General features: G+C 40.2%; 1 protein-coding gene across 2 annotated transcripts in view; it reads right to left on the bottom strand.

The window, feature by feature from the left end:
* LOC115232531 (lysosomal-trafficking regulator) overlaps positions 1–25,000 on the bottom strand; it is a 268,514-nt gene that overhangs the window by 216,985 nt on the left and 26,529 nt on the right. The window lies entirely within an intron of this gene.

The following is a 25,000-nucleotide window of genomic DNA, read 5'->3' as shown; positions in this document are numbered from 1 at the left end:
GAAACAGGAAGTAAGAGTGAGAGAAAGTTGTGGTGAAAGAGTACAGCAGGGATCACCACCATCCCCCGCCGGAGCCTCGTGGAGCTTTAGGTGTTTTCGCTCAATAAACACTCAAAACGCCCGGTCTGGGAATCGAAACCGCAATCCTATGACCGCGACTCCGCTGCCCTAACCACTGGGCCATTGCGCCTCCACAGTGCTAGCATATGTTTACTGTGAGTGTATGTGTGTAAGTGCATGGGTATGTGCATGCGTTTGTAGCTATAAAACCATATCCAACAGTGGATGCAGTTGCCATATTATAAGAGCTGAGTGTGTTGTATAAACACACACACACACCAAGACAAGCATAGAGGCATAGAAACGCATGGATACAGACACTTCAGCAGACAGAAAGACAGCAACACACATATATAGACAGGGTTAAGGCGGCGAGCTGGCAGAAACGTTAGCACGCCGGGCGAAATGCTTAGCGGTATTTCGTCTGCAGTTACATTCTGAGTTCAAATTCCGCCGAGGTCAACTTTGCCTTTCATCCTTTCGGGGTCGATAAATTAAGTACCAGTTACGCACTGGGGTCGATGTAATCGACTTAATCCCTTTGTCTGTCCTTGTTTGTCCCCTCTGTGTTTAGCCCCTTGTGGGTAGTAAAGAAATATATATAGACAGGTACACACATATACAGTCAGGCATACACACACAGAGCCAGACACACACACACACACACAAATAGTCAGCATAAACACAAACTCAGACACACACATTCGCTACAAAACTAATTTAATAACTAGTTACACACACACACACAGATGCAATTACATACTGGTATAAAAAAGACGAGCGTAGTTATAGACACATACACACAGATATGAAAATAGACATATATTCATACTGTAAGTTATGCAAACACACAAGCACACACATATCTTATATTCACTATGAAACCACGTTAATAATTTTAGTTAAACTGACAGATAGACACACACACACACACACACACACATATTTACTAGTAAAAAAAAAACTATATTAACGATTCTAGTTATGCACACACATTGATATATATACATTTACTGCAAAGCTATAATTTCAGTTTTATGCACACACACACACACACAAATGCAGAGATAATTTTAGTCACCCACACACACACACACACACACACACACACAGCCATTGTAATACTAAGTTAATAATTGTAGTTCTTTATTAGACAAACCTTTATTCAGTTGACCTATATCTCTTTCTTTTCTCTCTCTTTCTCTCTATTGTCTATCAGAATTATTGAATCAGCCAACAATCCCGATTCTATAAACACTAGCAGAATTGGAAAAAAATAATAATGGTAGAGAATTACTTTAGAATTCTCAGAACAAAGCATCAGCTTGTTGTGTGTTCTACAGGAATGCTACAGATTCCATCAAACCATTTTTAGTACCTATGTCTTGCAGAAGCATTTTTGTCAGAGAATCACAAGACAAGCATTTTTGCCATGATTTGGGTTAGAAATTTTGGTGAAATTGTGCCAACATTATTTTTAGTTTCTCAAACAATGTGGTAGTGCCATGAACAGCAACAATAACCTCAGTTCCCAAACCCCTCTGTGAATGATTTAAGCCTTTTGTTCAAGGATTAGGCTTCATGGAGGCTGCAACAGGTGACCAAGGCCCTTGGTGATATGGCGGCGAGCTGACAGAATCGTTAGCACGCCGGGCAAAATGCGTAGCTGTATTTTGTCTGCCGTAACGTTCTGAGTTCAAATTCCGCCGAGGTCGACTTTGCCTTTCATCCTTTCGGGATCGATTAAATAAGTACCAGTTACGCACTGGAGTCGATGAAATCAACTTAATCCGTTTGTCTGTCCTTGTTTGTCCCCTCTGTGTTTAGCCCCTTGTGGGTAGTAAAGAAACAGATATACCGTGCTTGTGTTGACCTGTCAAGCCAAGTGAGACCATAGCCATGACCAATGCCATGAAAAAAAAACACCCACTACACCCTTGGAGTGGCTGGCATTAGGAAGGGCATCCAGCCACAGAAAACCAGTGCAGCCCCACCAGCTTACCAGTTTTCGGTCAAATTGTCCAACCCATGCCAGCATGGAAGGCGGATGTTAAACGATGATGATGATGTTTCCATATTTCTACTGAAATACACTGACTTTGTTTCAATTCATCATCATCATCATCGTTTAATGTCCGCTTTCCATGCTGGCATGGGTTGGACGATTTGACTGAGGACTGGTGAACCAGATGGCTGCACCAGGCTCCAATCTGATCTGGCAGAGTCTCTACAGCTGGATGCCCTTCCTAACGCCAACCACTCCGAGAGTGTAGTGGGGGCTTTTACGTGCCACCAGCACGAGGGCCAGTCAGGAGGTACTGGCAATGACCACATTCAAATGGTGTTTTTTACGTGCCACCTGCACAGGAGCCAGTCTAGCGGCACTGGCAACAACCTCACTCAAATGTTTTCTCCCGTGCAACTGGCACAAGTGCCAGTAAGGTGACGCTGGTAACGATCACACTTGAATGGTGCTTTTTACATGCCACCAGCACAGAAGCCAGTCAGCTGCTCTGACAATGATCACTCTCACATGGTGCTCTTAGCGCTCCACTAGCACAGATGCCAGTCATCAGCCATGGTAACAATTTCACTTGACTCAACAGGTCTTCATATATATATATATATGGTCCTTAACATTAATTAGGTCTGCTATACCAGTGTTAACCTCGGGTTAAACAACTTATAGGTTTCCATTGCCATACTTCTGTCCTCATCACAAAGCTTTCAGTTCCCAAACTGAATATTTTAGTAAAGAATTTAGTTCTTCAAGAAAATTCTTCACTGGTTCACACCAACTATTTCAATATTTCTTTCCCAGAATGGGGTGATGTCGTAGGGGCCTACATTAGCCTTGCCTGCCCATATCTAACACACATGCACACAAATATCATAGATTGATGTAGTGCTGCAGTATGGCTTATAGTGCAGCAGTATAGATCCAGTGTAGTGTATGGGTGGTGGTGTGGAGTGGTGGTGGTGGTGGTGCAGTGAAGTGTGGATGGGTATAGTATAGTGTTGGAGTTGAGTACTTGATGATGCATGGATCAGTGGTTAGGATGTCCAGTTCATGATCGTAAGGTTGTGAGTTCAATTCCCAGCGACACCTTGTGTCCTTGAGCAAGACACTTTATTCCATGCTGCTCCAGTCCACTCAGCAGGTAAAAATAAGTTCTACCTGTATTTCAAAGGAGCCAGTCTTGTCACATTCTGTGCCATGTTAAACCACGCTGAGGACTACATTAAGGGCACGTAGAGTCTGTGGAGGGCTCAGCCCACTTGCCTGTTAATTCCATGAGAAGGTTGTTCCGTTGATTGGATCAATTGGAACCCTCGTCGTCACAACTGACCGAGTGACAATGAAGAGTTAGTCGTAGCTTGAGTAGAGTGTGGCGGGCGTGAGGGTTTTTTTTGGGGGGGGGGGGGCAGGGAAGTATTGACGCAGTACAGGTGTGGGTATGGTGTGACATGACACTGCGTGGCATGGATGCAGTGTAGTGTGGATGTAGTGTAATCGCTACAGCTGCTAATTACTAATTAGTCTTCACAGTCAATAAATTATAAACGTAGCCAATAACGGAGAATAATGATGTCTGACCACTTGATGGCCATAATAAATAAATTAGAATTGCAAGACACGATGTGTCTTGTAATAAGATATCACAGGTAGACACATGTCAAAAGATTGTATGCACACAGAAACTCATTAAAAGAAACCTCATCAAGCTACATGCGGAGGACAAACGAATGAAAGGGCTTCTAACATTGCGGATCATAACGTTCTGAGTTCAAATTCTGTCAAGGTTGACTCTGCTTTACATTTTATTCTTTTATTCTTTTACTTGTTTCAGCTATTTGACTGCGGCCATGCTGCAGCACCACCTTTAGTCGAGCAAATCGACTCCAGGACTTATTCTTTGTACGCCTAGTATTTATTCTATCGGTCTCTTTTCCCAGACTGCTAAGTTACGGGAACATAAACACACCAGCATCGGTTGTTAAGCGATGTTTTTTTTGGGGGGAAACATAGACGTATGCACACACACACACATATATATATACAAAAGGCTTCTTTCAGTTTCCGTCTACCAAATCCACTCACAAGGTTTTGGTTGGTCCCAGACTATAGAAGAAGACACTTGCCCAAGGTGCCACGCAGTGGGACTGAACCCAGAACCATGTGGTTGGGAAACAAGCTACTAACCACACAGCCACTCTTATGCCTGACAAGGTTTATAAAATAAGTACCAGTGGAGCACTGGGGGTGATGTAATCAACTTCCCTGATCCTTAAAATTACTGCTTTGGCGTCAAGATAAGAAAGGTATATTGTTATTAGAGACCTTAGCAGTTTTATTAACCCTTACGTTACAAACCCGGCTGAAACCGCCTCTGGGTCTTTAGTAGAAATGTCTTGTTTTCATAAGTTCTGAATTAAAATCTTCCACCAAACCTTAGTCACAATTTACATTCCTAAAACTAGCTTAATGATAACTAAATTATTTTACTAAATTCTTTGGCCATGGGAACATATTACCTTACTTGGAACCAGGTGAAGGTTTGTAACAGAAAGGGCGGCCTCTGGTCATACAAAAAAAGAAAAAAAAAACCTACCTCAATGAATCCCCCCTGACCCCATGACAACATGGAAAAGTAGACATAAAAATGATGAAGAAGAAGAAGAGGTTAGGCAGTTTGAAATGGAAATAGTAAAGTGTCCAACACTGGTTGCTGTCAGCAGCTGTAATCTTATCTAGAATGTCTGAACGCTCCCCACCCCTGACACCGTTAGCTTTGTCAGCACCAATAAAAGACTGTTTCTTATCAAACATACCAAAAGCCTACACCTATTAAAGCAACACTCACTTGTCTGAGCTGACTAACCTTTTTGCTCTGCATGCTAGAAATAGAAGCCAAAGTCTCTCAAATTACACGCCAGTGTCTTTAAAAGAGTAGAAACGAAGATGTCTACACTGGAAAATGTATTTGTAGATTAACTATTCATGTATTCGTAAATTCTTTTACTAGTTTCAACCATTATATGGTGGCCATGCTGGAGCCACTGACACGGGTGCCATTGAAGATACTTGCCCAAGGTACCATGTAGTGGGATGAACTCAAAGCCATGTGGTTCTGAAATGAACTTCTTAACCACACAGCCATACCTGCATTTATGTTTGACACTATTTCTGAAAAGACATGATGGTCATGGCTAGAAAGGCTCTGGGCTGACCAGGGACTAAACAACATTTCCATTTTCTCATTATTAACAAAACTCAAAATGCGAGTACGTGTGTGTGTGTACAGTCTTTTAGTCATTTGACTGCGGCCATGCTGGAGCACCACTTTTAGTCAAACAAATCGACCCCAGGACTTATTCTTTGTAAGCCTTAGTACTTATTCTATCAGTCTCTTTTGCCGAACTGCTAAGTTACAGGAATGTAAACAAACCAGCATTAGTTGTCAAGCGATGGTGCGGGGACAAACACAGACACACAAATATATATACGACAGGCTTCTTTCAGTTTCCATCTACCAAATCCACTCACGAGGCTTTGGTCGGCCCAAAACTGTAGTAGAAGACACTTGCCCAAGGTACCACACAGTGGGACTGAACCCGGAACCACGTGGTTGGGAAGCAAACTTCTTACTACACAGCCATGCCTACACCTGTATATGTGTGTGTATATATATAGAAGAAGTGGAAGAAGAAGTGGAAGAAGAAGGAGGAGGAGAGGAAGAAGGAGAAGAAGAAGAAGGAGGGGAAGAAGGAGGAGGAAGGGGAGGGGGAGGAGGGAAGAAGAAGAAGAAGAAGAAGAAGAAGAAGAAGAAGAATCATAATACAACACCCAGGAAACTGTAGTAATTTACGACCAATGTAAGCGATGCAGTAGTTATTTCCTGCATCTCTGAAATATAAAACAGGAGTTTAAATCATATGTTTTATTTCAGATGCCTGGCAATGAAATGCGTGATGGACGTTTCTACAGAGGAACTTGCTAGAGAAAGATATTGGAAACTTGAAACATGGAAGCCTGAGGAAAACAAAAACAAAAAAGAAGAGAAAGATGAAATATCTACATAACTCATCCAACCCACCACCGAACCAATATGGCTCAGACATCCAGTAAAGAATCTTCTAGATATGGATACGGGAATTGCAAGAAGTAGACAACAGCCAAACTTTCATGAAACCATATCTCATCGTTTAACCCAGTGGTTCCCAAACTTTTCCAGGCTGCCACCCCCTTGGTTCTAAGGCCACATTCCTAGAGGCCCCTCCCCCTCCACGACTCACCAGCACAAACAGAAACCATTTTCTGCAGCAAATTCAAAACATCAGTAATTTCACAAATAAAACTTAACCCTTTATTTTGTTTGTTTGTTTTTAACATCCACTGCCCCGTTTTGGTCACTCCATTATTGCCCCATTTTTTCTTCAACGCCCCCCACCCCACCCCCGGCTCTTTCCACCACCCACTTTGGGAACCACTGGTTGAACCCTTTAGCATTCAGGGGTTACTCTGTCAAATGTAATGCTTATTTATTCATATTGTTTTGAATTAGTCATGCTTTATCTCATAGCTTCAAGATCTTGATGATGAGGTTGTTTACTTTTAGAACGACATTGCTGGGTAGGTGTGAGAGGCCAAATCTGGCTGGTTTGAACATAGTGCAGGTAGAATAGTTGGGCTGGATAGGGAAGGTTTAAAAGTTAGAGGGTTAAGGAGTGGATAAAAAAAAAGAGGTATGCATGACTACTGTAGTCCTACATATACTAGGTCTGAAAAAAGACGAGGTGGTCATAGTTAGAATGTCTTTAATCATAAGCCTGCTTAACCAGGACTAGCCTGGATGTACAATAACTTGTACAGCTTATTGTCTTGACTATTAAAAGTATATCTCTGAGACATATCTTTGATTCACTTGATACCAACCTACCTGAGGCTGCCCTGATTCTATGACACAAACTTCTTGCTTTAAAGCAGGGTCAGTGACCCAAGATAAATTGCCCCAAGTGGGGTAAAAATGAAATTCTTCCAGGTAATGAGGACTCATTAGACATAAGTAAAATTATATAAAAAAAACGTGTTCCTTGTTATGACAGAAACTTTTCTTCTTCTAAGAGGAGGCAGTCAAAAAGTTGCTGACTTTTGCAACAACCTACCTTTGGAATCAAGGATTTTCCACTCTAATGAACATAAAAACAAAACAGAGTAATCGATCGGACCCTGAAGACTGTCTCCAAATTGTTCTGGCATCAAAATGTCCCAATTTTGATGTAATTGTAACGAAAATGAAACAACATTTCTCCAAACCCTGAAGTAAAAAAAAGTTTCTAGAAAAACCATTTGTTTCATAATGAGGATATTAATTTATTTTATATTTATAATTGTATCCTCTTTTTGAATTCAAAGAATCTATGATTTATGATTTTCTTCCTTTCAAATCACGGGAGTAACAGTGGCATAAATAAATATATTTTGGGGTAATTGATTAAAAAAGGTTTCTGACCCCTGCTTTAAAGTGATCTCAATTAAAATCTTCCATCAAAACTCCATATTTATTTTGGTTCCAAACATCAGCTTACTAATGACAAAATTATTTTCCAAAATTCTTCATTATTTTCAAAATAAATGAAACATGATAACAAAAGGGTTTACCCAAACAAGATTTTTTTTTTTTTTTACCGTTAGTGGAACTCATCTCAAAGAAGGCCCACTTCTAGGTAAAGGGTTACAGAAAAGGTTGGAGTGGCGTTAATGCCATAAAACATCTGTTTATACAGACATGTTGAAGACAGCAAATAAAAAATAAGCCGGCAGTAAAATAGTTGTTAAAATATTTAAATGAAATATGATGAGATGGTAATAAATAGAACTGATAAAAAGAAATGTCTGCAATAAAAGATGGCAACTGAGGCAACAATAATAAACCACCAATAAAACGAAATAAAATGAGGAGATGGTAATAAAACAACCAATAACAATATTAAGATGAAGGAAACCACCAACATTTTATGGAAGCATTGAATGTAACAGGCTGTTTTCTATGATCCTAGTTAGGTCATTGTGGAGGCACATGGCCTAGTGGTTAGAGCAGCGAACTCGCGGTCGAGGGATCGTGGGTTCAAATCTCAGACCGGACGATGTGTGTGTTTATGGGCGAAACACCTAAGCTCCACCCGGCTCCAGCAGAAGGTAATGGTGAAAATTCTGCTGACTCTTTCGCCACAACTTTCTCTCACTCTTTCCTCCTACATCTTGCAGCTTACCTGCGATGGACCGGCAATCCCGTCCAAGTGGGGAACCTATATGCCAAGAAACTGGGAAACTGGCCCTTATGAGCCAGGCATAGCTCAAGAAGGAACAAACAAACAGTTAGGTCATTGGAAAGATCTTTTGCTAGGTCCAAGTATGTAATATTTTCAGAAATAAAATCCAGTTAGGTCAGTAGAAACATCTGCTGCCAAGTCCAAATGTGTGACATTCTTAGAAGTGAGACTGTGCAGTGTGGTATCATAACCAAATACGTCACTAAGGGGTCTTATTAATTTGTCCCTCCCCACCTGACTGGATTACATTTAGATCACATGACTAAGTGTGTTGTGCTCCACTGTCTATCTTGACATGGCTCCTACACCTGGATTCTCTTCCTAATGCCTGCTACTTCACAGCATGTACTAAGTGATTTGTTTTGTAGCACCAGCACTAGTGAGGTTGCCATGCAGCTAGCAAGACTAAGAACCCAAGTGAGTGAGCTTTTAGCTGGGGAAAGAGAGGTTTAACCCTTTCGATACCAACCCAGCTGAAACTGCCTCTGGCTCTGAGTACAAATGTCTTGTTTCCATAAGTTTTGAATTAAAATCTTCCACTAAACCTTAGTCACAATTTATGTTCCTAACTACTAACTTACTGATAACTAAGTTATTTTACTAAATTCTTTGTTATATTTAAAGTAATTGAAAGAAACACAGAGCATCTCAACAGAAATATGGTAACAAAAGGGTTAACAAATGATTAATTAAACTCTTTTCATACCATCCTGGCTGAAACCACCTCTGGCTCTGTAGTACAAATGTCTTGTTTCCAAAAGTTTTGAATGAAAATCTTCCACTAAACCTTAGTCCCAATTTATGTTCTTAACACTAGTTTAATGATAACTAAGTTATTTTACTAAATTCTTTGTTATATTTAAAGTAATTGAAAGAAACACAGAACATCTCAAAATAAATACAGTAACAAAAGGGTTAAAGTATGAAAGAAGGGTCCAGGGTAGAAAAGGTTTCTTGCTGTAGAGGGGTAATATGGCTACTTGCATTTTTGAAGGGAGAGTGAGGAATGACAGGGTTGGAGTAGGAAAGAGATAACATAGTAGCAATGAGGTGTCTGTGTGGACCCTCAAGGTAAGAGGTAAATAGAAATGTGTGTAATGGGGTGCAGAAGAACTAGGAATGTGGGTAGGTAGAGGTTGCAAAAGTGAATGGGAAGGTGAGAAATGGGGGAAGGGGTGAAGGGGTAAATATAAAGCATTGAGTGAATAAGAAGGGAAGAGTAGGTGACAACTGCATAGATTATATCATGGTACTCTGTCAGTTGCAATGACAAGGTTCCACTTGATCAGATCAACAGAACAGCCTGCTCATGAAATTAATGTGCAAGTGGCTGAGCACTCCACAGACACGTGTACCCTTAATGTAGTTCTCGGGGAGATTCAGCATGACACAGAGAGTGACAAGGCTGGCCCCTTTGAAATACAGGTACAACAGAAACAGGAAGAAAGAATGAGAGAAAGTTGTGGTAAAGGAGTACAGCAGGGTTCGCCACCACCCCCTGCTGGAACCTCGTGAAGCTTTAGATGTTTTTGCTCAATAAACACTCACAATGCCTGGTCTGGGAATCGAAACCACGATCCTACGACCATGAGTCTGCTGTCCTAACCATTGGGCCATTGCGCCTCCACATAGATTATACAGGGCATTTATGTATAGAGAAACATCTTAAAACAACATTACAATACTGCTTTCATATCTTGGGACACAAACATCTTATTCTCTGCAGTTCTATATTTAAGAGATGAGGAATTATTTACATTATTTACATTATTTACATTTGACGGATATCTGTCCTCATCTTGTTTGTTGTTAACACAACGTTTCGGCTGATATACCCTCCAGCCTTCATCAGGTGTGTTGGGGAAATTTTGAACCTGGGTTCTCATTTCAATGTTATTATTCTTCTTCTTATTATTATTGTTCAGGTCACTGCTTGGAATCGAACTCAGAATCTTGGGGTTAGTAGCCTGTGCTCTTAACCACTACACCATATGCCCTAAACGTTCCTAAGGTATTTTTTGATGTTATTATTATTATTATTCAGGTTCGAAATTTCCCCAAGACACCTGATGAAGGCTGGAGGGTATATCAGCCGAAAAGTTGTGTTAACAACAAACAAGATGAGGACAAATATCTGTCAAATGTAAATAATGTATCCTAGACCTACATTAGAGTACTGCTCACATATCTGAGAGGACAGCTATTGACATGCAATAAATAACAGCCAAATCATATGTTACTGTGTTAAAATGAAAAGGACTGATCTGGGACAAAACACCAACTGTGGAAACAATAGACACAGCTAAGGTGACATTAGTTTGGGTGTGTAGCATGTGTGTGTGTGTGTGTGTATGAGTCAGTCTAGGTGTGTACATGATGTATATGCATGTGTGCATATGACCAAAGGCTGTGAAGGAAGAAATATACAGAAGAGTGTAGAGGGAGAAGGGCAGACGATGAGGTCAATGTCGTAAACGAGAAGGGAAAACAAACAAAAAAACAGGCTAAAAGTAAGAAAAATCTCTGAATGTTACCAGAACTTTGCCACCTTTTAAGGATGATAACGGACTTGATTCGTTAGAAATTAGACAAAACACTTCAAATATGGGCGCAGGTGTGGCTGTGTGGTAAGAAGCTTCCTTCCCAGCCACATGGCTTTGGGTTCAGTCCCACCGTGTGGCACCTTGAGCCCACCAAAGATTCAGGAGTGGATTTGGTAGACGGAAACTGATAGAAGCCTGTTGTGTGTGTGTGTGTGTGTGTGTGTCACCATCGCTTGACAACCAGTGTGGTGTATTTACCTTCCCGTAACTTAGTGGTTTAGCAAAAGGAGACTGACAGAATAAATACCAGGCTTTAAAAAAAAAAAAGTAGTACTGAGGTCCATTCATTCAACTAAAAATTCTTCAAGGCAGTGCCCCAGCATGGCCACAGTCTAATGTCTGAAACAAGCAGCAGTTATATGTTGTTTTTATTTAATGAATATCTTATTAATTTCCATTCTAGGCTGTTGTGGATGTGGTGCCATTCTTGGACTCTTCCAGTAATATGTCAGCTTTTCTGTGAAGTAAGGTTGCTAAACTCTTCACCATTTCTAAAGAAAGGGTTGCTATGAGAGTGGTTCTCATCTTAGCACTAGTGAGGTTGTCATATGGCTTGCAAGACTATGAACCCCAAGTGGGGGGAGAAACTTTATGCTTTGAGAATAAGGAGTAGAGAGGGGTGAGGGTGGGGTGTGAGAGAAAAGGGCTGGAACAGAACAGGTTTCTTGCTGCAGAGGAGTTACATGGCTACTCGCATTTTAGACAGTGGAGGGGACAGGTGGAGCTGGAAAGGGGTGAAGAAAAAAAAGGGGGTGATGTGGTGTCAGAGGTGGGTAGGAATGAGTGGGGGGGGGGAGTATGGAATGCCTGGTGGTGTAGAGCAGCAGAATAGAAAGGCTGTTACAGTAAACGGAACAAAGAAAGAGTGGTGACATGCAATTGGGTTGGTAACAGGAGCGGTTGGGGAAGACAGAGGGGGGCCTGTGTATGAGGAAGATAAGGCATGTGACCCCCAATGAGAAAGCCATAAACTTAAGCAGCATACATCAGCAAATTACTGAGGAGAGACTGGTTTAGATTAAGTGGGACAGGATATAAAAGGAATGTTGATGTATTTACTTAGGTGTCAACAAATACTATGGCTTTTTGACTAATATTCTAATTTTCTGAGACAAATATACATATATATATATATATGTATGTATGTGTATATATGTGTTTATATATATATATATATATACATATATACACATATATATACACATATATATACATGTATATATATATATATATATATATATATATGTGTGTGTGTGTGTATAAATATGTATATATATATGTGTATACATATATATGTGTGTGTGTGTATATATATGTATATATATATATGTGTATATATATATATATACACATATATATGTGCGTGTGCATGTGCATAATATATAAACTGCAGATCACAAACACATCCTGCAACAGAATATACACTCCATACAACATACATGAAGCGCCACACAACCACACACATGCACACACTTGCACCATGTGTCGTCTATACACCCGTATTGCGTATCAAATATTTACCGTGCTCCAATATAAACAGCATGGCTGATTGATTCTTCATAGCTTGCTTTGAAATACCACTTCTTCTTGTTGCTGCTGTTGTTGTTGTTGTCCCTATTGTGGACTTGATTCACTAAAGAGAAACTTCAATCACATCATCTAAACGCTATATGCACTACAATCAAATATTCATTCTACTCTTATATTATCATTACTCTTTTACTTGTTTCAGTCATTTGACTGCGGCCATGCTGGAGCAGCGCCTTTGCTCGAGTAAATCAACCCCAGGACTTATTCTTTGTAAGCCTAGTACTTATTCTATCGGTCTCTTTTGCCGAACCGCTAAGTTACGGGGACGTAAACACACCAGCATCGGTTGTCAAGCAATGTTGGGGGGACAAACACAGACACACAAATATATACACACACGTATATATATATATATATATATATATATATATATATATATATGTTGCATGCAAGAAATAAGGTGGAGAGGAGGATCAGCTAGGTTCCTCACAGGCAAGGAACGCAGGTACAAGATTTTCTGGGCAGGGAACACTGACGGGGTTGGTGGCGTGGGTATACTTATCGCTGAGAAATGGGTAGATAAAGTAATTGAGGTAATCAGAGTAAGTGACAGAATACTTAAGATTAGATTAGTGCTTCATCATAGTTTAGCAACCATTATATCAGCCTATGCTCCTCAGTCGGGGCTACCCGATGGACAGAAAGACCGATTCTATGACACTCTACTGCAGACTACCTCATTGACGAACGACAGAGACCTTATCTTTGTGGCTGGTGACTTCAATGGTCACGTTGGACGACATGCTGGGGGCTTCCATGGCGTACATGGAGGCTATGGCTCCCGCAACGAGGAGGGAACCAGGCTGCTGGAGTTCTGCGATGCAAATAATCTTATGATTTGCAACACTAACTTCAGGAAACCTACCAGCCACCTAGTCACTTACCAATCGGGCCAACATACCAGCCAAATTGACTACATCCTTACAAGGCAAAGGGAGAGATGGCTGCTTATAAATGCCAAAACCTTCCCAGGTGAAGAATGTACCCCACAACATAGACTGGTAGTTAGTGACTTTAGGATCAGGACTAGGAGGACAACCAGAAGACGACAAATATGGAGAAGAAGGATCTGGAAGCTTAAAGATCCTGCAAATGGACAGAGATTTAGGGACATATTACTTGAAGCCTCTGACGAAGTAGAAGGGGATAGAGCATCACAGGGGGTAGAAGACAGCTGGACGTTTCTAAGGGACAACCTGCTGAGAGCCACTGACCAGATCTGTGGCTGGTGCAAAGTCCCCTCTCGACCTAGAATAACGTGGTGGTGGAACAATATTGTAGACAGGGCTATTAGAGAAAAGAGACAGGCTTGGAAGGTCTGGAAAAATGGGGGTAGCAGGGAATTGTATCAGACTGCCAAAAGAGAAGCTAGGAGACAGGTTTATTTAGCCAGAGGGGAAGCAGATAAGAAAAAATTTGCCAATGTTCTGCGCCGTGAGGACCAAAGACTGGAGGTGTTTCGTGTTGCAAGACAGTGTGTGAGAGAGAATCGTGATGTGGTAGGAGAGAAGTGTGTTCGCATGGAAGATGGTTCACTTGCGCTAAATGAGGATGCAAAGAGAGAGGTTTGGAGATGCCACTATGAAAGGTTGCTGAATGAAGAAAATGAATGGGATAAAGAGAGTCTGCCGAATGTTGACCCAACAGAGGGACCAGCTATCCGAGTTGATAGTTCTGTGGTAGCTAAGGCAATTAGAAGCATGAAGACAGGGAAAGCCCCAGGCCCATCAGGAATCACTGCAGAGATGCTCAAAATGTCTGGTAGTGTCGGCTATAGCCTAGTCACCCATATAGTTAATCAGGTGATACACAAAGGGGTCATACCCAATGACTGGTGTAGCAGTATAATAGTCAACTGCTACAAAGGTAAAAGTGATGCCCTAGATACAAATAACTACAGAGGTATCAAGCTGTTGGACCAGGTGATGAAGGTTACGGAGAGGGTCATAGCCCAACTAATTAGAGAGAGAGTTAGTTTAGATGAGATGCAGTTTGGGTTTGTGCCAGGGAAAAGTACTACTGATGCTATATTCCTGGTAAGGCAGCTGCAGGAGAAATACCTAGCCAAAGATAAGCCCCTGTACCTGGCTTTTGTTGACATGGAGAAAGCCTTCGACAGGGTCCCCCGATCCCTTATCTGGTGGGCAATGAGAAAACTAGGGATAGATGAATGGTTAGTGAGAGCTGTGCGGGCCATGTATAGGGACGCCGCTAGTAGGGTGAGGGTTGGAAATGAGTACAGTGAAGAATTCCGGGTAGAGGTAGGGGTCCACCAAGGCTCAGTACTCAGCCCCCTCCTATTTATCATAGTCCTCCAGGCAATAACGGAGGAATTCAAGACAGGATGCCCTTGGGAGCTCCTCTATGCTGATGACCTTGCTCTAATTGCTGAGTCGCTATCAGAACTGGAGGAGAAGTTTCAGGTGTGGAAACAAGGATTAGAATCGAAGGGCCTCAGAGTCAATCTAGCTAAAACCAAAGTCGTAATCAGTAGGAAGGTAGACAAATCACAAACACCTTCAGGTAGATGGCCCTGCTCGATCTGTAGAAAAGGTGTAGGTAGAAACTCTATAAGATGCACCAAGTGTAAGCTATGGACACATAAGAGATGCAGCAATGTCAAAGGAAGGCTAACTAGGAAGATGGTTTTTGTATGTGGCAGATGCTCAGGAACAATAAACACTGAAAATGCTCTGAGACCAACTTCCGTCACTTTCCAGGGAGAAAAACTAGAAATAGTTGATAGTTTCCGTTACCTAGGTGACCAAGTCAGCAGCGGGGGCGGGTGTGCTGAAAGTGTAACTGCTAGAGTAAGAATAGCTTGGGCAAAGTTCAGAGAGCTCTTACCTCTGCTGGTGACAAAAGGCCTCTCGCACAGAGTGAAAGGCAGACTGTATGATGCGTGTGTACGAACAGCCATGCTACATGGCAGTGAAACATGGGCCGTGACTGCTGAGGATATGCGTAAGCTCGCTAGAAATGAAGCCAGTATGCTCCGATGGATGTGTAATGCCGGTACTCACACTCGGCAGAGTGTAAGTACCTTGAGAGAAAAGCTGGACCTAAGAAGCATCAGTTGTGGTGTGCAAGAGAGACGTTTGCGCTGGTATGGTCATGTGACGAGAATGGATGAAGATAGTTGTGTGAAAAAGTGCCACACCCTAGCGGTTGAGGGAACCTGTGGAAGAGGCAGACCCAGGAAAACCTGGGACGAGGTGGTGAAGCACGACCTTCGAACTTTAGGTCTCACTGAGGAAATGACTAGAGACCGAGACCTCTGGAAGTGTGCTGTGCGCGAGAAGACCCGGCAGGACAAGTGAGTCCACAACCCGTGGCCTTCTACATGGGATGGAGCCAGCCTACGTATGCATACCTTCCCTTCTTGGGACACAAAACTCTACTTGTGAAGACGTGTTGAGGCAAGTGAGGATCAGAATCGAAATCGATCAATGGAAATTGCGGATGTGCTACCAGTGCCGGTGGCATGTCGAAACTCTGCTTGTGAAGACCCATTGAGGCAAGTGAGGATCAGAATCGAAATCGATCAATGGAAATCGATCAATGGAAATTGCAGATGTGTTACCAGTGCCGGTGGCATGTAAGAGAACTTTCTGTTTCGCGACCGTTGCCAGCACCGCCCCGTTTCGTGTCCGTTGCCAGCCTCGCCTGGCCCTCGTGCCGGTGGCACATAAAAAGCACCATCCGTTCGTGGCCGTTTGCCAGCTCTGTCTGGCACCAGTGCGGGTGGCACGTAAAAAGCACCCACTACACTCACGGAGTGGTTGGCGTTAGGAAGGGCATCCAGCCGTAGAAACACTGCCAGATTTGACTGGGCCTGATGAAGCCTTCTGGCTTCACAGACCCCAGTAGAACCGTCCAACCCATGCTAGCATGGAAAACGGACGCTAAATGATGATGATGATGATGATGATATATATAATAATAAATATTAGGGAATAAATCCAAACTTACAGGTAAAAATCAGACTTAGGATTGAATCCAATTTTATAGTAAAATATTATATTATATAATATATTTCATTGTTTGATTTGCCTAATAGTGGTTTTGTCTCTAATTTATATAATATATATATATATATATTATATATATATATTATATATATATATATATATATATACGGTTTAAATAATTGAGATTCAAGTGAGTTCTAATGAATTCACATGAATATGGTCCTTAACTAGGATGCACCGGAAATCTATATGGTGTTAACCATACGACAAGTTACAAATAGGAAAAAAGCAACAAGAATGGATTAAAATATCGGTACAATTGTTTCGTACGAGGACATCTTTAATAAGCTACAAAAAATGCAGTAAATATTGATGGCTGGTACTCGTCAGCCGAAAAAACATGAGAGATTCCCAAACATCAAAAGGGGTAGATACAAATGAGGGTGTAAGTTTAACTGCATTGAAGAAAGTTCGATTCCTGGTGATCCGATGAAAGGTCTTGAACTTACATAATTTGTGCATTTTTTTTCCTATTTATATATATATATATATATATATATATATATATATATTACATACATATATACGACGGGCTTCTTTCAGTTTCCATCTACCAAATCCACTCACAAGGCTTTGGTCAGCCCGAGGCTATAATAGAGGACATTTGCCCAAGGTGCCACGCAGTGGGACTGAACCCGGAACCATGTGGTTGGTAAGCAAGCTACTTACCACACAGCCACTCCTACGCCTTATTATTATTATTATTATTATTAATATTCCAAGACAGTGCAGCTGGCACAATTGTTAGTGCGCTGGACGAAATGCTTAGCGGTATTTCACCCACCACCACATTCCGAGTTCAAATTCCGCCGAGATCAACTTTGCCTTTCATCCTTTCGGGGTTGATAAAACAAGTACCAGTTGCATACTGGGGTCGATGTAATTGACTCATCCTCTCCTCCAAAGTTGCTGCCCTTATGGCACAATTTGAAATCATCATTATTATTATTATTATTATTATTACAAGGCGGCAAGCTGGCAGAATTGCTAGTGCACTGGACAAAATGCTTAGCAGTATTTCGCCCCTCCACCACCACGTTCTGAGTTCAAATTCCGCTGAGGTCAACTTTGCCTTTCATCCTTTGGCTTCATGCCTTTCATCATATTAATAATATAAATAATATTATTATTATTATCATTATTATTACTGATACTACTACTACTACTACTACATCATGATATTGGTGGATTGGCTGAATCAAAAATTGCTTTCAGTACATTCATTCCAGCTCTTTGCGTTCTGAGTTCAAATCATGCCAGAGTCAACTTTACCTTTCAGGGTTGATTTAATCAACTTGTTCCCTTCCCCTCAAAATTGCTGGTCATGTGACTAAACTAAAAAGAAAATTTCAGGCTTGTGCTTACAGTAGAAAAGATTATTATTATTATTATTATTAAATATATTGGTGTGTGTGTGTGTGTGTGTGTATGTTTCAATGGTTACATGGCAACCCGACAAAATGCGAGTGTGGGTGAGAGTAGTTGTATAAAAAGGGGTATCAAAGCATGCACTCAAAGTTCAAGGTGAATATAAGGGAGAATAGAGAGAGTAGACTAAGAGGGAAAGAAAGGGAGGATGATTTCATAAGAGTGTGGGAGGAGGAGAGTGGCGTGTATGTGAGAGAGAGAGAGAGGGAGAGATGTGTGTAGATGTATCCAGGAATTTCAGGTGGTGATGTTGACAAGGTACAGATTCCAGTGGGAAGGGTTGACCATTTAGAGTGACCATATCTGGCCAAAATACTCATTATGTTTTATGTTTACATTTAAACCAACCAGATCTTGCCTTTTATACATACCCTACAATGTGATTCTAAAAATAAACAATCCCATTATTTAAACCTCAAAGCTACGAGATAATCCATGATTAATTCAAAGCAATGTGAATAAATAAGCATTAGATTCGACAGAGTACCCTGAATGCTAAAGGGTTAACACAAAAGGAAACCATGGCTGAGAGGGAATAGGTCCCACACGCCCACACAGGGACACTATACAATACAGCTTAATTTTATTTGGCAATCTCCTTGGCACATCTTCACTCTTTCACAAATCTAATTTCTTAATATTAACCCTTTGGCATTTAAACTGACCATTAAATGGCCCAAAAGCATTGTTTTCTGATCGTACCAGCCAGATCCAGCCTGTCACACCTACCCTACAATGTGATTCTAAAGATAAACAGTCACATTAATGAAAGCTCAAAGCTATGAGATAATAAATGATTAATTCAAAAACAATGTGAAGAAGTAAATAAGTTAAATTTCAGTGAGTAACCTGAATACTAAAGGGTTAAAATTTGTGTATTTACTCTCTCTCTATATATATATATATATCTATATATTGTTAAGACAGAGGAAAAAAATCGCCAACGGTACACACGCGGTCACATTTATAATAATAATAATAATAATAATAATAATATTAGGGCGTATAACTCCAAACTTACAGGGAAAAATTCAATTTAGTATTAAATCAAATTTCACAATATAAATATAAAAAATATAAAATTATAAAGTATAAATTAGAGATAAAACCGTTATTATACAACCCAAACAGTGATAGACATAAACCAAAACAAATAATATATATTTTTATAAAACATATAACCAGATCTCAAAAAGTATAAAAATGAATGATCAATATATAATAAGTAATATTATAAGTATAATATATAATAAGTAATATTACTTATTATATATTGATCATTCATTTTTATACTTTTTGAGATCTAGTTATGTTTTAGAAAAATATATATTATTTGTTATTTGTTTTGGTTTATGTCTATCACTGTTTGGGTTGTATAATAGTGGTTTTATCTCTAATATTATATATATTATATATGTCTTGCCTTCGAAACACGCTAGAGTCAAACTAGGGACAGCTGATGAAGGGGATTTTTCCTTGTGTAGTTTGTCCTGTACTCTGTTTTTTCTGTTGTAAAAAAATGGCTTTTCCGTTTTCGTTTCTCGTTGAGTTCTACATCTATTTGTGGTGTCCTGTACTCACGTATATATATTTATATATGCATGTATATATGCATGAAGATGTAGGTACGTACATATATGTTTGTATGTATGCATATATTTTATTTATTACACTATATATATATATATATATATATATATATATATATACGTGGAGGTGCAATGGCCCAGTGGTTAGGGTAGTGGACTCGCGATCATAGGATCGCAGTTTCGATTCCCACAGGTGGTTCCGTTGATCGGATCAACTGGAACCCTCGTGGTTGTAAGTGATGGAGTGCCTTTGCTCAAAAGCAAAATATATATATATATATATATATATATATATATACTGTGTATTTGTCCGTGTCTGCTCACACACCCTACACATATCAAGGTGTGTGTGTGTTTGAATCTATGCATATAGTTCCATCCTGGTTAACTCCTATCCTCTCTCTCCTAAAACGTGAATAACCGTGTAGCTCCTGTACAGCAAGAAATTTGCTCCATTTTGTCCCCCTTCTCTCACACTTTAATCCCTCATCATATAACAAAGTCTCCTCTCCCTTTACTGTAACCCTACTCAATCAAAAGGAATCTTAGTCTTGCAGGCCTCATGGCACTCTCCTTCATGCTGGAGTCACACAAAAAGCATCCAGCACTCACTCTAAAGTGGTTGGCATTAGGAAGGGCATCCAGATAACATAAAAACTATACCAAAGCATGATGTAGTCCTTCATCTTGATGGATTTCGTCAAACTGTCCAACCCACATGAGCATAAAAGAGGGATGTTAAATGATTATGACAATGATGATGATACAACTAGTAAATTCACTCCTTGTGAATCCCTTAATTTTAAATGAAACCCTGCCATAATTTTATTGACTTTCAGGGATCAGTAAGGACCACTTTAAGGCAGCAGGCTGACAGAATTGTTAGTACACTGGGGAAAATGCTTAGTGGCATTTTGTCCAACTCCAAATTCTGGGTTCAAATTTTGCTGGGGTACACTTTGCCCTTTGTCCTTTCAGGGTCAATAAGTAACAGTTGAAAACTGGAGTCAATTTAATCAACTTGCCCTTCATCCGAAATTACTGGCCTTCTGCCAAAATTTGAAATCATTATAGACCACTTTGCGAAGTCCAGCTACACAGGGTTAACAAGAGTTAATAGAGATCAACTAAACAATCTGTTCTGGAGGACTTTCACTCTGGCCATTATGGACAACTTCCAGAAATCTCTGATCCTTCCCCAAAAAAACAAACAAACAAATAAAAATAAACTTTGCCAGCTGCCAAACAAAATCATATTGGCTGACTGATTGATGAAAGTGAAAGTAGAAATGTAACTCAAGCATTGCTTAAATATGAAATAGTCAGTCATACACACACACACACACACACACAAGGTAAGTGAGATTGCTGGTTTGGAATACACTGTCCAGGTACAGTAACACCATCAGAGAGGCCTATCTAAGATGTGTACCGAATAACAAAGTACTTGTGTTTGCATTGATTCACTTGTGAAATTATGTAAAACAGCTGCTGTTATTTGTAGAATAAACCCAATGAACAGCAAAGTCCATCGTTAAGTTCACTTCACTGCCTTCTTTTGGCTTTTGAAAGATACGGTGAAAGAATTTGTATGTTGGACCCGATGTAAAGAAATGAAGATACAAAATCTGTAGGGAGAAATTTTTTCTCAAGGATAAAATCCCACAACAAATGTTATTTACATTCTAGTCTAGAAACTGAGGTTGGGGGTAAGCAGGGGCATGCCCCACTCCCCGTAGAAAATCCAGCTCCAAAACAGTCTCATGATAGCAAGGGAGAAAGGGTTCCAGCCAGCCTAAAGGTTGGGGTAAGCTGCACCTACCTACCTACCTCAGTTGCTATGGCATTGGGGTAGAACCAGCCACCCTCGTTAATGGGGACAAAAACCTGGATTTAAAACACTGGATGATAATGCGCTGGCATGGATGTGTGATTATGAAGCTGGTTTCCTAACCATGTGGTCTCAGGTTCAGTCCCTCTACACAGCACCTTGGGTGAGTATCTTCTACTAAAGTCCCAGACCAACCAAAGTCTTGTGTGTGGATTTGGTGGATGGAAACTGAAAGAAGCCAGTGATTCATGCATGAGTGTGCATGTGTGTGTGTGTTGACATCACGTGATTATTGTAAATGAGCATTTTTGTCATGTAACTTACACTTATCATTTCCAGACTCCCATGAAAAAAAAAAAACTTATCTGGCCATGGGGGATTATTTCCTTGCTCAGAAACAGGTGAGAATTGGGGAGAGGACAGACATCTTGCCATAGACAATTTGCTTTAACAAATTCCTTATGACCCATGCAAGTGTGGGAAGGAAAGTGGATATGAAATGAGGAAGATGTGCAGAAATGCAGTAAAAATAAATATACACATCATTATTTTAATCCTCTCTTCTTTGTGTACTTGTACTGAACTAATTCCAGTTTGTCAAGCCTCATCACACGCCAACAAATGTTTTGCTTGTTATTTTCTATGAGAGAACAAAAGTTTCTAACTAGCTCCAAGTGACTGAGGCAGTGTCTAACACTGAGGAGAAGAAATCACATAAAAACACCAGTGTTTGGTAGTCTGCTGGCATCATTTGGAGCTTGATGTGTCTTTGTGTACAAAGTCTCTAGGGAGAATTTTTTTTTTTTTACTGAGACAAAAATCCCACAGCAAATGTCATTCCCCAAGGTTTTAAAAACAGACGTCCACATCGTTACTTACCAGTTTGGGCAAACCCTCATCAATTTCAGCTTAGAAAAGGAAATGGCAGTTTTTACACCCCCTTCTCACCCCAGTGAATTTGTTGAAAAGGAAGTCAAATTTTATCATGTACCTAGAAGCTGAAGAACACAGATAAGTGAGAGCATAGGTCTTTACAAGTTAGGCCAACTTGACCCAAGGTGAGTGTCCACTTATAGAGATGTCACATTTTACTCCATTTGTATACTTGTGACACTGGAGAACACTCCATCACATTTCTGTATTCTATGTGATTTTTAAGAGAGATTTGGCTACTATTTCTAGCAGTTAAGTCTAGTGTTGAAGCAGTAGGCAGCCTGATTGTATCAGTGACTTGTTACATTGAACGTGGAAGCAATACACTATGTAACAGAACGAGATGGTGTCTGTTAAGGTGTGGGGCCAGAATCGAAGATACACCAACTGTGACGACCACATGTCTATCCTTCAGACATATGTATCTAGGAGTACATTACCCAATGTATCCATTCTTGGTGGTGGTTTAGCCTTGAACCAGTCGATCCATGATCAAAGGTGTTTCAATTTAACTGTAACCATACTGCCTTTCATTCTGACATAGTGTATCTAGGACTACATTACCAAATGTGTCCTTCCATGTTGTTGTTGTTGTTGTTTAACACCAGGTCAGCTTTGAACTGGTAAATGTATGATAATGTATCACCATCCTGTCTTTCAGACTACATTATCAAATGTGTTGATCTTTGACGAAGTAGTTTAACCCAAGGCAGCTTTGAACCAGTAGATCAATGACAAAGGGTGCTTCAGCTACTTTATCCAATGTCTTTCCTAACAAAATGTCACTTGACTAGTATTTTTAGCAGATCAAGCCAAGACCTTTTTTTTTTCTCTTTTATTTACTATTTTTATCAAGGTGTTGTGCCCAGACACTTCACAGGCCTTCGGAGACAGGTAGGAGACAGGTAGGATTTATGTGTATATTTATTTATATCAAACATATAAAGAGTTGTGCAAACATTTAAATATTTCAGCCATTTCTGAAGGCGGCGAGCTGAAAGAACCGTTGGCAAACCGGGCGAAATGCTTAGCGGCATTTCGACCGTCTTTACGTTCTGAGTCCAAATTCCGGCGGGGTCGACTTTGCCTTTCATCCTTTCGAGGGTCGATGAAATAAGTACCGGTTACGCACTGGGGTCGATCTAATCGACTTACCCACTCCTACGACCATGCTGGCGTTGGGCCAAAATTTGAAATCAATATTTCAGTTGTTTCAAAACGTTTAGTGGCATTTCGGTCGTTTCTAAGTTCTAAGTTCAAATTCCGGCGAGGTCGATTTTGCCTTTCGTCCTTTCGGGGTCGATAAAATAAGTACCAGTTGGTTACTGGGATCGACGCAATCGACTAGCTCCCTGCCCCCGAATTTGCTGGCCTTGTGCCAAAATTTGAAACCAATATTTCAATCATTTCTCAGACACAAGCATTCACTCAACTGTAGTTTTATTTATATACATAAGCACACACATACATACACATTTAAACGTGTGTGCGCGAGTGTGTAGATAGGTAGATAGATAGATAGATATAGATATAGATAGATAGGTAGATAGATAGATAGATAGATAGATAGATAGATAGATAGATAGATAGATAGATAGATAGATAGATAGATAGATAGGTAGATAGATAGGTAGATAGATAGGTAGATAGATAGATAGACAGATAAATAGACAGACAGACAGACAGACAGACAGACAGACAGGTAGATAGGTAGATAGACAGACAGATAGACAGAGAGATACACACACAATACTCATACCTATACACACGTATATATACCTACTTAAACATATTTGCCAGCATGGAAAGTGAACGTAAAATGATAACTTTCAGTCACACACATTACGTACACACGCATACATATTTATACAACACACGTAGCAGTCGCATAAACATCTATATACACACACATATTCCTGAATAATCCGTTTTCTCCGTCCGTTTCTCAACCATAACATCTATCAATCACACAAAATATGGGAGTTATTCTCTCTCACAAACCCCCAACAACAGTTTGTCTCGACGAAGAAACCTCTACGTGATCGCACGACCCGCTAGAAATAGCAGCTAAATCTCTTACCAATTTTTGAAAGTAGCATATATATATATATATATATATAGTAGACGAAAGATCGCCATATATATATATATATATATATATATATATATATATATATATATAGTCCTCAATGTAGTTTTTACATAAAAATAACAACGAATAAAACAAGATTATTCCCGGCTGCGACATTGCTCTCTGCCAGGATTAAATTCCGGCCTAAACAATAAGTATCCGTCCCTTACACAGACATGGAAGCGGGGACGAGATGGTGGGGAGGAGGATACACAATTCTCGTGATTTAAATTAGTATTGTTTCCATGGCGACTCAAAGTTCAGGTTCTGCTTTTCGTGGACATTTCACAAGGAAATTTGGTGTGTCTTGGAGGGAAGACGTGTGAGAGAGTGGTATGGTCGGTATCCATATGTCATAGTGTAGACAATAGCTGCCTTTATACATACATGTGGGTGTATATAAGATGTTTGTATGATATACATATATTGGTAGTATTCTATACTGGAATGTTTCTACCCGTCTATAGAGA

This window comes from Octopus sinensis, linkage group LG1, assembly GCF_006345805.1.
Source record: "Octopus sinensis linkage group LG1, ASM634580v1, whole genome shotgun sequence".
NCBI lineage: Eukaryota > Metazoa > Mollusca > Cephalopoda > Octopoda > Octopodidae > Octopus > Octopus sinensis.
This window is presented reverse-complemented; position numbering and strand designations above follow the sequence as displayed.